At 41.0% G+C, this 13,214-nt stretch overlaps 1 protein-coding gene across 2 annotated transcripts in view; it reads right to left on the bottom strand.

Moving 5' to 3' along the window:
• The window catches only part of PIP4K2A (phosphatidylinositol-5-phosphate 4-kinase type 2 alpha), a 164,689-nt gene that overhangs the window by 36,905 nt on the left and 114,570 nt on the right, over positions 1-13,214 (bottom strand). The window lies entirely within an intron of this gene.

Below are 13,214 nucleotides of genomic sequence, written 5' to 3'. Positions count from 1 at the left end.
CAGAGCTTCCCTGGCTCCATGCTGGGTTTCATCAAGTCCGCCGGATGGGTTCCAGTTTTGACACCATTTCTGATTAGAGTTGCAAAAAAACATGAGTTTAGGACTTTCATGACCATACTCTCAAAGGACACAAGAGGGAGACACTTCTTTGTTGGGAACCGCCCTGACTGGTATCAGAAACTGAAACCCCCGCCTAGGCTAAGGCTAAGGGAACGCCCTTGGAACCGTGAGCCGGCAAGGAGACAAAAGCTTATCTTCCTGGCAGGAACGCTGTTTCTGCTGCTGAACCCCCAAAAAGCTTGGTCGGTTAGCCAAAGACGGGTAAGATTCCCCACGGGGGAACAACCCAAGCCAGGCACGATCACTTTTGGGAGGCCCCCCAAAAGAAGGACTTGGGGGGCTGCAGCAAAAGGGGGTGATGGACCCTCACTCCTCGGCTTTGACAAAGTCTGAGTTCTCAGTGTCCGGAAGAAAATCTCCTTATCTCTCGGTGGCCTTAGTTCCCGCACTCCACCTAGGCCTGAAACAATGACAGGGAAGTACAGCTTGGTACTGGGAAGTGCGGATTTCCCGGGGTGATCAGGCCTAAGAAAGAACATGTAAATTACTGTGAAACCTTCTTTGTTCAAGAATGCTCTCAGTTGAATGAGGAGGGTCTTAGGAGGAAGCTAGTTTGTTCCTCAGCCTTACAGCTCTTTGACCCCCCAACTCAATAGACCGGCAGAGCTCTTTGTTTTCTATATTCCTTACTTCCCCTAATGAGTATTGTACGTTACCTGAGTTATTATGTAGCATGAGCCCAATAAAAGCAGGTATGGACTGTAAATCGGCGCGCTCCCCACTAGGGGGGGTGGCCATTCTGTCCCTACTTCCCCACAGGAACTAGTCTGTCTCTGTGCATGTTGTTATTTCTCGCGTGTTTATTGTCGAGCCATCCACAGTGTTCCGTGGTCACTGCTGGCCGGTGACCCACGCGCAACAGCTGGCACCCAACGTGGGGCAGCGATTCGGGACCACAGAGGTGGGACCCCGTTCGAGACCACTTGGAACCAGCAGCTACGAGCCGTCGCTGTGGACAACGCATCAACTTCGGGCGGATTTGCGCGCTAACAGCCCAGGTAAGGGCCGACGACCCCGAACTCTTTCTCGGGCATGTCATGGGATGCGTTGAATTTTCAGGGAAGTAGGTCTTTCTTTTCTAGGTCGTTTCTCTCTTCGCGACCGCCTATAATTGGGTAAATAGTAATCTAATTCTCAAGTTTGAAAAAACAAACGATTTGCCTTGAAGAAAGTAATCAGGTGATTTGTTTTGGCCAATTAAAAATAAGTAAAAGGAAGCTTTTTCTTTCAAAAAAAAAAAGGAAAGGAAGGTAAACACGGGTTGTAACTTATCTAAAGGGCAGAAATCTTTTCTGCATATATTACAACAAATTCTTAAAGAAGCAAAGTATAAGGAAGTATAAGAAAGTATCACAAAGTATAAGAAAGAAAAGCATCTGGTTCAGCTTTTGCAATCTATAAGAAAATGTTGTCCTTCATTTCCTGGTAGAGGGACGTTAGACATTGATGTTTGGGAAAAAGTGGGTGAAAGGTTGAAATCTTTGCAAAACAGTGATATATCTATTGGTGCGCACACCTTTGTAATCTGGAGGCTTGTCAGGGATTCTCTTGAGTTCATTTGGGCAAAGAAAACAGAGCTAGACTGTTGAGGAGGAATCTGATTCTGACAGTGAAACGGTGTGCAAATTGAGTGAGCAGATCACGGAAGCCCCACCTTCACCCCCACAGAGAAGGATGGATTTTGCTCTGTATCTGCTCTGAAAAGGAAATTGAGGATTCCAGGGAAGGTTGAAACTTCACACTCTAGGAATGTAAATGGGAAACTGTAAAGATAAATGGAAAAATAAAAGTTTTAGGAAAGAAGTTATGTGATGTTGTTAGTAATTGAAGGTATAAGGCATGGAAATGCAATCTTGGTGAATATCAGAAGGGGTATGAAAGACAGATTAGAAGGTTTGTGAATGTTTCAGAAAGTCTGTGGAAGTAAATGTTTTAAGAAAGAATTATGTGGTGTGTGTTAGTAATGGAAGGTCTAAAGCATGGAGATGCAATCTTGGTGGATATCAGAAAGTGTATGAAAAAGAATAGAGAGTTTGTGAATGTTGCAGAAGGTCTGTGGAAGTGAAAGTTTTAAGAAGCCTGGTAGATATCAGAAGGAAAAGGATTTTCCTTCACACTTTATATTTTTCTCCCTACCTGATCCCTCCAGAATTTGGCATTCTGAAGAAGTAAGTAATGACATAAGGTTTCTTTGCATAAATCTAACAAGATCAGTCGTTAATAGTGGTTATGATTTAATTGTGCCTTCCAAGTCTTTCCAAATCTGCCATCTCCAGAATATGACCAGAAAATGAATGAATCCAAATGGCATTATAGCATTTAACAATGCACTGCTCTCCTTATGAGTCCGACAGTTTGTTAACACCTGGTTGCACTTATGGTTTAATCAATGCTACTTCAGAATTAGTCCAACAGGCCCAAATAGATCAGGAGATCCTGACCCGCCTTTCTGCAGTTGAATCAGCACTGGACTGGATTGGCGAACGCCAGGACGCTCTCGTGATTCGTCAACACCTAACCTGTGACCCTGGTTTCTCCAGACTGTGTGTCACACCGCTACAGTGGAATTCCAGCCAACATACTTGGACTGATATACAACATCGCTTGAGGGGAGCTTTCTCCACTAACTTAAAAGGACAAATTGATAAATTGCAGTTGGAGTTACATCATCAGCTGCAGGACATTCAACGTTTAACCAAACAGGACATTTTTCAAGCCCTTAATGAAAATATTAATTGGCTGAATCCTAAAACATGGTTTGATGGAATTAATTTGAGAATTTGGGTTTTTGGAGCTGCTGGTTGTTTACTGATTGTGATATTGATTTGTGTACTTCGGTGTATTTGCAAATTGTTTTCCCAGGGTCGTATCAGAGACCAGCAGGTAGCCACCTTTATGGAACCCTTAGCAGTCCTAACTGAAAACAAGGGAGAAGGTATGAGAAACCACTCTGGCAGGCGTAAAATTAAAACTCAACACCCACGTAAGAAAGTAGGTGATGAGTCGGTGCGCAGAACTGCACCTGTTAAGAAATCCTCTTGTAAAAAGTCAGGCTTGCATTATGCTCAAACTGCCTTGTAATTTGCCTTTCCTGATATCTATGTAATTTCTCTCAAAGATCGAAATGTAATCAGACCTATTACTTTTGTTTTTCCCTTAATATGTTTTCTTGCACTGAATTTAGAAATTTAGGTATTCACCACCCATAGAATTTAGTTTCTGCTTTATATTTCTATTATTGCCTTATGATGTATGTAGATGTTGCTTTTCTTCTGATTTGCATTCGAAAACAGCAAAAGTAGGTTTCACAGGCTTAACGACCACAATTGATTTTAAAAAAACTAAAAAAGGGGGATATGTTGGGAACCGCCCTGACTGGTATCAGAAACTGAAACCCCCCCGCCTAGGCTAAGGCTAAGGGAACGCCCTTGGAACCGTGAGCCGGCAAGGAGACAAAAGCTTATCTTCCTGGCAGGAATGCTGTTTCTGCTGCTGAACCCCCAAAAAGCTTGGTCGGTTAGCCAAAGACGGGTAAGATTCCCCACGGGGGAACAACCCAAGCCAGGCACGATCACTTTGGGAGGCCCCCCAAAAGAAGGACTTGGGGGGCTGCAGCAAAAGGGGGTGATGGACCCTCACTCCTCGGCTTTGACAAAGTCTGAGTTCTCAGTGTCCGGAAGAAAATCTCCTTATCTCTCGGTGGCCTTAGTTCCCGCGCTCCACCTAAGCCTGAAACAATGACGGGGAAGTACAGCTTGGTACTGGGAAGTGCGGATTTCCCGGGGTGATCAGGCCTAAGAAAGAACATGTAAATTACTGTGAAACCTTCTTTGTTCAAGAATGCTCTCAGTTGAATGAGGAGGGTCTTAGGAGGAAGCTAGTTTGTTCCTCAGCCTTACAGCTCTTTGACCCCCAACTCAATAGACCGGCAGAGCTCTTTGTTTTCTATATTCCTTACTTCCCCTAATGAGTATTGTACGTTACCTGAGTTATTATGTAGCATGAGCCCAATAAAAGCAGGTATGGACTGTAAATCGGCGCGCTCCCCACTAGGGGGGGTGGCCATTCTGTCCCTACTTCCCCACAGAAACTAGTCTGTCTCTGTGCATGTTGTTATTTCTCGCGTGTTTATTGTCGAGCCATCCACAGTGTTCCGTGGTCACTGCTGGCCGGTGACCCACGCGCAACACTTCTTGAAAGCCAGTATTTATCAAATGGGTCCCATTGTATTTTCCAAAGGAAAATTACGTTTCTTTTCTTTAAAATGAAGGGGAATGAGGTGAGGATGGCTGGGGTGGGGGAGGAGTGGAGGGGGGTAAATGCAGATAACTGCACTTGAACAACAATAAAACAATTTTAAAAAATGAAGGGGAAATAAGATTTCAGAAAAAGTTTTCTATGTCCAAGACATGTGTGTGAAATCTCTACACTAAGGAATAGCATGACTGTTACGATTCCAAAATAGTATAAATTGTATACATTGTACATATTTATGGAGAGATGCCTGGAAGAATGGTCACCAAATGGTAATGGTGGAATTTGAAGCAACTTTGCTTATTTTCTCTTTTTTTAAAAAAAATTATATTGCTTGAATTTATTTGTTTTCAATGAACATTTTATAAAAATAAGAGTTAGAAAGCCCTTTCAAACTTTTTAGTGGTAAACACTGTCAATCATCAACTCTTGATAATATTAACCATCTTAAGAGTGTTTTTCTTTTAAGCCTTAGTTTTCTCATTAAAGAAAAGAGTACAGCATCAGAATAAGTTAGATTTTTGCCACCTAGAGTTTGACATATTTTAAAGATGTTCCTGCCTTTAAAAATCTTACTAACTGTAATTGAGCTGTGGTAATTTAATTTGATACATTTTCTGAGTAGAGTTTTACCTCATGTTGTTCTTAATTTGAAGTCAGATCAGTGGAACATTTTTTACTTCTCTCCTTTCAAAAAACTGTAAATTGAGATACCACTTCATACCAGTCAAAATGGCCATCATAAACAAATCAACAAACAAGTGCTGGCGAAAGAAGGGGAAGGGTCATCAAGAAACACGTATAAAGGATGGACAAAGACAACAGGGGTAGGGGGAGGACTGAATGTAGGAGGTGGGAGTGGGTAGGGCAAGGAACAGTAATGGGGGGAAATAGGGACAAATGTCACTGAACAATAAAAAATAAGGAAAAAAGTAGTAAATTAACTTGAGTTTTACTAACACAAAACAGGTGGTTAAGAGCCCCTGGTTGAAGAGAAAAAATCTCAAACCTACTCTACAGAACTCAAAGGGATTGTTGTCTCTCACCTTTGAAGAAAGATGGTTGGATAGGCCTTAAAAACACAGAGATTAAGATGAACTACATTTTGCTACATTGTATAATAACCACAGTGGAAAGAACATAGGTTTGTGAGCCAGAAATATGTGCACGTGTCCTGGTGCCTCCCTTTACTAGCTGTGGGATCTTGGGCAACTTACTAAATCACTCATCATTTTAGTTTCATTTTCCAGAAAGCCAGCAGCATTAATTTGTACCTGGAGGTTGCTGTGAGGATTACAGATAACAGTATGTCAAAATACTTCACACAATGTCTCTTGTACTTTACTATACCCTTCCTCCTACTGCAGATGACAATGATAATAACCATTATTTTCATTCAAAACTCTGATAGAAAACCTTAGTGTTACACATATCTGCTGCTTTATGCTCCAAACCAACTCACAGATATATGCTTGTGTCTACTGTGAGGGAGACCCTGCATAGGTGTTTTGGGGGCCTCTGAGGGCCCACACCAGATTCAGTTTGGCCACTTAACCCTACTTTGTGCTGTTCTGCTTGGATTATTCTCATCATGACCTATCTTTTCAAAGTCCTGCCAGTAGAAGATGTCACTTTGATCAAAATCTGTGTAGAGACCCACAGAGTGACAAGGAACACAGTGCATACTAACTGTTATTCATGTTGACAAGTATGTTAATGAAACCCCTGAATGCTATACAGAAAATCACTGATAAGCTTTTTGGAGGGGGGACACACATATAGATTATATTCTACAAATCCTCTACCTTTAAGATTAAATAAATTATTACATATAAAAAATAGATCAAATTTGATCTATTGCATTAGCAAATTTCTATGTGTACTCATTCTCAAAGGCACGGCTCTCTTATGAGACTCTGATGACCACTTTGAAAAAACAGATTTAATAAACTTAAAACTCCTGAGTATATAAATATGTACAAAACCACAAACCATATTAAAGCCTATCACATTAGATTCCAGTAGTGGCAAGCTGCAGTTGGTGCCAAAGGTTGAGAGAGCATTTACAGGTCAAAACTTTGCAGAAGAAAATTCTACCCAGTAATTGAATTTCTGTGTGGGGGCACTGGGAAAAGAATGCACTGTTTCTTTTTAGTGAGGAACTTTCACTGGGTCTACGAACACCAGGGTTGGGAGACCACTGCACCATAAGTTCTTGCAAGTGGTTGTTGACACAAAGAGGCCTGAATGTTAATCCTCCCAGGTTTCCACCAACTGACCCCGAAAATACTGTATACAAACTCTAACCTTGTTGGGCACATCTACAAGAATTCCTATATACACAAGCTGCTAAAGGCAATGCCACAACCAGGGAGACTGGAAAATCATGGCCACAGCGTTAGCTGGGCACTCAGCACAACTCAGCCACATCTTGCTGGGAAGAGCCCTTGTGGTCCAGCTCCACATTCACTAGCTGTGTGACCTCGAGTGAATGAGTCAACCTCTCTGTGTCTCCATATTTGGAGAAAATGGGGTAATAACATACTTGGTGCCTAGGGTTTTTGCAAAGAATGTGAAGAGCAAGGAGATGAGACTCAGGAACAGCCAATGACTCAAGCAGGAGCAACTGAAACCAAGACCCAGGGGCGAGGGGTGGAAAAGGAGGAAAGCCACGGGCACGGGAGGAAGACTTCTAAGAGCACCTGGTATGTTCCTAAAATGCTCTCTGAGAAATGTTTTCTATTTCAAATGACACATAGCTCCCAATTTCAAGGGCTCTCATAAAACAAAGACTTTTCAAAAATGAATAATGTTATTTGGTATGTATTTGTTTATAAAAAGAGATAATCTTTTTGTAAATATTTTTAAAAAGTAAAAAATTATATTTCTAACCCCTGTTCAAGAACTTCAACATCATTAACAAATTGACTAAATAACTTATAAATAAATGCTTCCAAAATAATAAGAAAAGGGGGTGTTGGGGACACTACCATATCGTGCCTTTTAAAATAATCAATTATTTGGCATGAGCATCTTTTTTTTTTTTTTGAATAGTTACACACATCCTTAGCATCTACTAATTTCTTTTCACATTCTTGATTTGGTCACAAGACAATCTCCTTCCTCTCTTCTACATGCTTAATTTCCAGATTACAAGCATGGAGAACTATGGTTTAATCCCGAGGGTCACTCTTTAAGAAAGATAAAAATATTTCACTTTCAACCACTGCCTTGATGTGGCTGCTAGTTGGTCCTTCTCCACTGGCAAGGGACATGATTAACTGTGGTTGCTATTTCCTATCTGCTGTATTAATGTCTGTTTACAGACTCAACAGATGCAGCGCTGTACTGTAGCCCAGCGGATTCCTTGCCAGAAGTCAGGTAAGTCTGTGGACTTTTGCCCGCTGCCATTCTGAGGTCCCAAGAGAGACACAGCCACAAGTGGACCAAACTTGACACTATTCATCCACGGGTGGCTCAGAAATCAAGAGTGCACATCAGACAAGAGACGGTTCATTTGCCAGAGCACAGGCTGAGTGCACACAATTTTGAAGAGCGTTCCTATCAGTGACCCCTCAGATATGGCATTTACCCAAAGTGTTCCTATCTGTGGACCACAGAGGCTGTTATTTCCATCCTTCTGGGCTCTGTAGGTAACCTGCAGCCACACCCTCCTCTCCCCTCAAATCGAGCAGCTCTGTTTGGTACCCGTCAAGTCATGGTCGCTTTCAGATGCTTGCAATTCGGTGATGTCACTGAGCTTTCATCTGAATAGGCACTGAACATTTACTCCCAAATTTTTGAATGTTAACTTGATATTCATCACTTATTTAACTATATGGAGTTAAATCAATCAAAATTATTGTTGGGGTCAGTGTCCATATTCTCAATGTCAAATTCACTGTATCATCTATGTGTGTGTTTTAAAATACTGATTTAATTACTTTTAGCTTTTGCATTTTCATAGCTGGACACCTCGTTCTGTTATTTATCATGCAGTGGCTTCTGCATTTTTCAAAGTGTTCTCAATGTTAGCAATGTTTTGTCTGTAACCTGTGTTCCAACACTAACAATTTTTACTCTTTTCTGTCTTTTCAAAAATCTACATGTAAACGATCCCATGGTGTCATGAATAATGGCAAATTTAATATCTTTGTCAGTCTTTCTCAGTACTTCTTCCTGTATAACCATGGGCTTGTCAGAACTGTAATGCAATGATAAATTGATGTGGTAAAATCAGAATTTAAAAGAACAGATAAAATGCAACAGCCACAAAACCTCAGCTTCTTTTGCTCTTAGGCAGTGAACAAAAATAACAAGTATTATTAACCCCCAATTTGTTGGTCTTCTCATGCAAAAATGAAATGCCATTAAAAGAGTCACAGCTGACTGGCGTTTCAGTAGAGAGGAGTCTAAGTGATGGACTGCAACAGATAAATATTTATATCTCCACATGACAGTGTGAACCTGGCTCTTGCTTTTGGAAATTGCTGTTATTATCACGTTCCACTCATTTTTTTTAGGGGCTTGAAGTGACAATTTAATATAGCATTAAATTAATACTTCAATACTAATACTTACAAGAGTAAGTCTTGTTTCAGTTAAATGTTTTTGAAAGGTTAAATTATCTGTAATCCTTATTGGGTCCCTGGATGTGTTTACAGATCACTCCGACAAAAGGCTTTGCATGAAAAAGAGAGAGACACAGAGACAGACAGACAGACAGACAGACAGAGAAGAGGAGAAAGGAGGCCAGCCTGAGGCTAAGGGATGCTTTGTTTTAGAATGACTAAATAAATAAATAATGCAAATTTTCCTTAAGTTGATATTTTGGGATAATGGTCTATAAGTGTCAGTTAAAAAAATTTATTTTGGTTTCAAATAGTTTTGAGGTCAAAAAAGAAGTAAAGATGAGTACATTTAAGCTAGTATAAATACTAAAATTTACTGCTTTATTTAATAAAACTAGGCTTAAAAGAAACAAACATTCCTCTGCAGTGTTTACAAATATTCTTAGTACTGAGATAAATCAGAATGCAGCCCAAATGTAAACATTGATGTCCCTGATTCCCTTTGTTATACTATAATAAAGCCATAAATAATATCATCATTGAAGATGAAATGACTTTGTAAAGAATACTCCATCATAAGTATGGATGGCATTCACTCACTGGTTACAATTAAAAGAAGAACGGCTGCTCCAAGCATCACCCTGCTGAGGAGCTCCGAGAGGCCTTGCTGCCCACTCGTGGAGCCGTCAGCAGCCTTCAGCTGGCAGCTACTTCTGGATCTGCATTCCTGTCACTTTGGCCCAACATAGGAGCTTCTGGATGCAGTGCTCCTGAGTGCCCCCCCCCAACCAGGCTGGCTGCCGCTTGGCTGGGCACACCTAGCAGTGTGGCTTCTCCCTCTGCCCAATCCCACTTCTTCCCCTAGTAGGCTTTGATCTCTAATCAACGTCTTGACCCCAAACTCTGTGTGGACTTCTGCCTGGACAAGTCACTCTGAGTGAGAGTCAGCAGTCACGACAGGCAACAAATTCAGGACCAGGGACTGCATAGGTTAGGACTATCAAAAACAGAATTTGAACAATTATGCATAAAATGTTTATAAAGAAATAAAGGATGTAATTTCAGAGAGAAGCATATAACCAGAAACTATTAGGAATAAGCCGACAGATTTTCAAAAATGAAACATTTAGAGAGAAAAATATTGAAATAAAAAAGTCATTGGACATGTGAGACAACAGAGTAGAACAACTGAAGGGAGAATTATAGCTAAGGAATTTATCCAGAATCAGGCAGAGATGTTTGGAGATGGAAAATGGGAAAGAAAAATTAAAAAATGTGGAGGCCAGAATGAAAGTGTCAAGTATATAGCTGTTGAAGAGATAGATGGAGAGAATAAAGGAGACAGGTGATGGATGAAGAAAAAAGGATGACAAAATTTCCAGAAACTGGGGACAGTCTGCCGCAGGAACAGCATTCTGATGAGTGTGTTGGGCAGCTCCCTGGCAACTGGGGAACAAATAGCAAGGACCCGTGAACAGAGGGAGGGCTCCAAATGCCCCCACTAGCCAGCAGTGACTCTCTGTCTGCAAAGGGGAGTCTGAAGGGGCTCTCCCGAGGCTACAGAGGCCCGGAGATGGCAAACACCTTCCTGACATTTCTAAGAAGGAAGCAGGAAATGCACCTGCAGCTCCTGATTGCAGAGAGGCTCTGCTGGGTGGGCTTTTGATCACATAGTTTTAGGTGCTTATAGGACTTGAAATGTTAATGTACTTTTGACATTCCCACTGACCTCTCCCTGTAGGTGGGGGACTAAAAAGCTAATGAGCAGACTCAGAATGTTCCTCCAGGTCTAGAAAGCAGGTACAGCCATCATGTACTGAGGGTTACATCAGTTCACCTGGGAATGTTAGAAATGCGGAACCTGCTTTCCTCAGGCTGTGTGGTATTCTGTCCATAATCAGAGTTTAAGAAGCTGTGATGTAGTATGTACCTTTTTCTTTTTCAATGCCACACCTCCAAATTTCTTATTTTAATTTTTGGCTTTTATGGTGCCTTTTTTTCTCAGTTTTCCTCTATTCGTGGCTAATTCTTTGAATGACAGTACCAACTCCATGAGCCTTCATGGCAAAACAAAAAGATGTGCTCCCAGGAGGGTCCGAAAAGGTCAAGCATTTATCCTACAATTCTTTACTGAAATTTGAGATACTAGCTAGCCTATTTAACAAGGAGTTCAAATTTTTAGGCATAACTGCTAGATTTGGCTCAAGTTATTAATCGTTTCCCAAATATAGGTTACTTTATCAATTTCTCATTTGGGTCACTTTAAAATTAAAAACAAATACATTTAACACTTGCCTTTCAAAAATGTAAAAGAGTTATTATTAATGATAGTTTCACCATCTGCACTGTAACTTCTTCCTTCCCATAACACTTCTAAAATTTTACTGATGCTGATTCAGTTTTAATTAAAGCTCAAGCTACGTGACACCAAAACTCCCAATGATTTTAGGTCAGTGAAAAAAAAATCAGTCCATGTAGGAGAAATAAGACATTCAAGTAGACTCTTCACTACTCTTTCCTATTTGAATGCTTTTCTGACACTGCTTACCTAAATCAGTTGATAAATCACCATTTATAAGACCTGAGTGTGGTCTAGCCTGACAGAAATTTGGAAAAAAAAGGGTATTTACATGCAAACATTGTTATTTTCCCAATTATAAAAAAAGAGAAAACTAACAAAAGGAAAAAGGACTTATAAAAGTTTGATCTGCTTATTATAAATTTTTGGTTGGTCTGAGAGACGATGCTGTCCTTTCTTAGCACAGAGTAGAAATTAGGATAGGAATTGGTAGCAGATAAAGACTGAGGCAAGATGCTAGAGCTTGAGGAATAAAATCTTACCCTTATGGTTCAAATCGTCGTAATTGTGCCTCAGTGCCACACTCTACCAGAAACTAGGCCCCCTAGTGGACTGACAGAATTAATGATTTCAACACTGGACTGTGGGAAACTGCATAGGTACTTAATTCTCTTATTCAATCATTTATATAACACTTATCACATATCTGGCACTGTTTTGAGCAGGTAATAGGTGTCAATTCACCTAAGTAGCACAACACCAAATGAAGAAGGTACTATTACCCAAATTTATAGAAGAGAAGCAGGTGTAAAGAGGTTACGCAGCTGGTCAGGGGCAAAACTGGGGTTTGAAGGCAGCAGCCAGTTCCAGGGTCTGTGCCCTGAGCCACCTACCACACTTCATTGCCGATGAGGATGGGCTGTCAGAAAAATAATCCCAAGGAGAATTTATTCAAATATCTAGTAACATTCCACTTCTCCAGAGGCTAGCCTTATGGTAATTTTAACCTTCCAGAATATAGCTGCAACTATGGGTATATTTCATTCAAACAATAAACAACAAAAGAAAAGAGTAGAAAAAAGAGAAGTCCAGGGCGATGGAGTAACCAGAGCTGTCAGTTTGCCCCATAGGAGACAACCTCCCTAGAAGCCGGTCCCATCTATTAATATGCACTTTGAACAAGCCTTATTACCTGCCCAGAGTGGGCAGTTGTGGAGCATGGCAAATCAGAAGGTAAACGCAACAAAAAACAAGAAGAAAGAGAACTGACAGTTACCACTGAAGCAGGAGGCAGAAAATTTCTTAGACTAGACATAAACTCTACAAGTTGCCTAGGCCTACTTACAGCATAGCAAGAAAAGGTCTAATACCCATCTCAAAAGCCTCTGAGCATCACTGAATAGAATTAGAGAACAACGCTTGGAAGGACCTCTCTTGGATGACAGATGTTGAGGTCCATGTCTGATCACATACAATAGCTACATCTGAGACTGTCCAAGGCTGAGCTCATCCCCACATAATATCCATCAACACTCTGTTTGAAAGTGGCCCAGGAGAAGGGCAGCTTGAAGAACATTCAGATCCCACCCAGTGGGAGTCATAGACCGGCAGAGCGCTGGGTAGCCAGTGTGCAGTGCCTTTCTCTGCACACCTGCATGGATGAAATGTAAACTACATGGTGGTATGGGTACATTGATGAGTTTTTCCAAAGTTCTATGAACTTCCTGTATGTTACATGGCTGGCTCCAAGGATGATGGTTTATCACATCACGTGTCCTCCCTGTAGGGAATGCCTTAGAAATAACCCTGACTGATCTTAGTACAAAGAACAGTTATATTTATCCTTAATAACTGATTCTTTGGTGTCTTCAGGCACATCAGCTATGTAACTGATTTACTCAGGTTCTGCTTTCCACTTTGGCTGCCAAGAAACTAGGGTCAGATTAGTGGCCCTCAACCTAGGAAGCGTG

This window comes from Phyllostomus hastatus, unplaced genomic scaffold, assembly GCF_019186645.2.
Source record: "Phyllostomus hastatus isolate PE091 unplaced genomic scaffold, TTU_PhHast_1.1 phas_scaffold_1674, whole genome shotgun sequence".
NCBI classification, from domain to species: Eukaryota; Metazoa; Chordata; class Mammalia; order Chiroptera; family Phyllostomidae; genus Phyllostomus; species Phyllostomus hastatus.
This window is presented reverse-complemented; position numbering and strand designations above follow the sequence as displayed.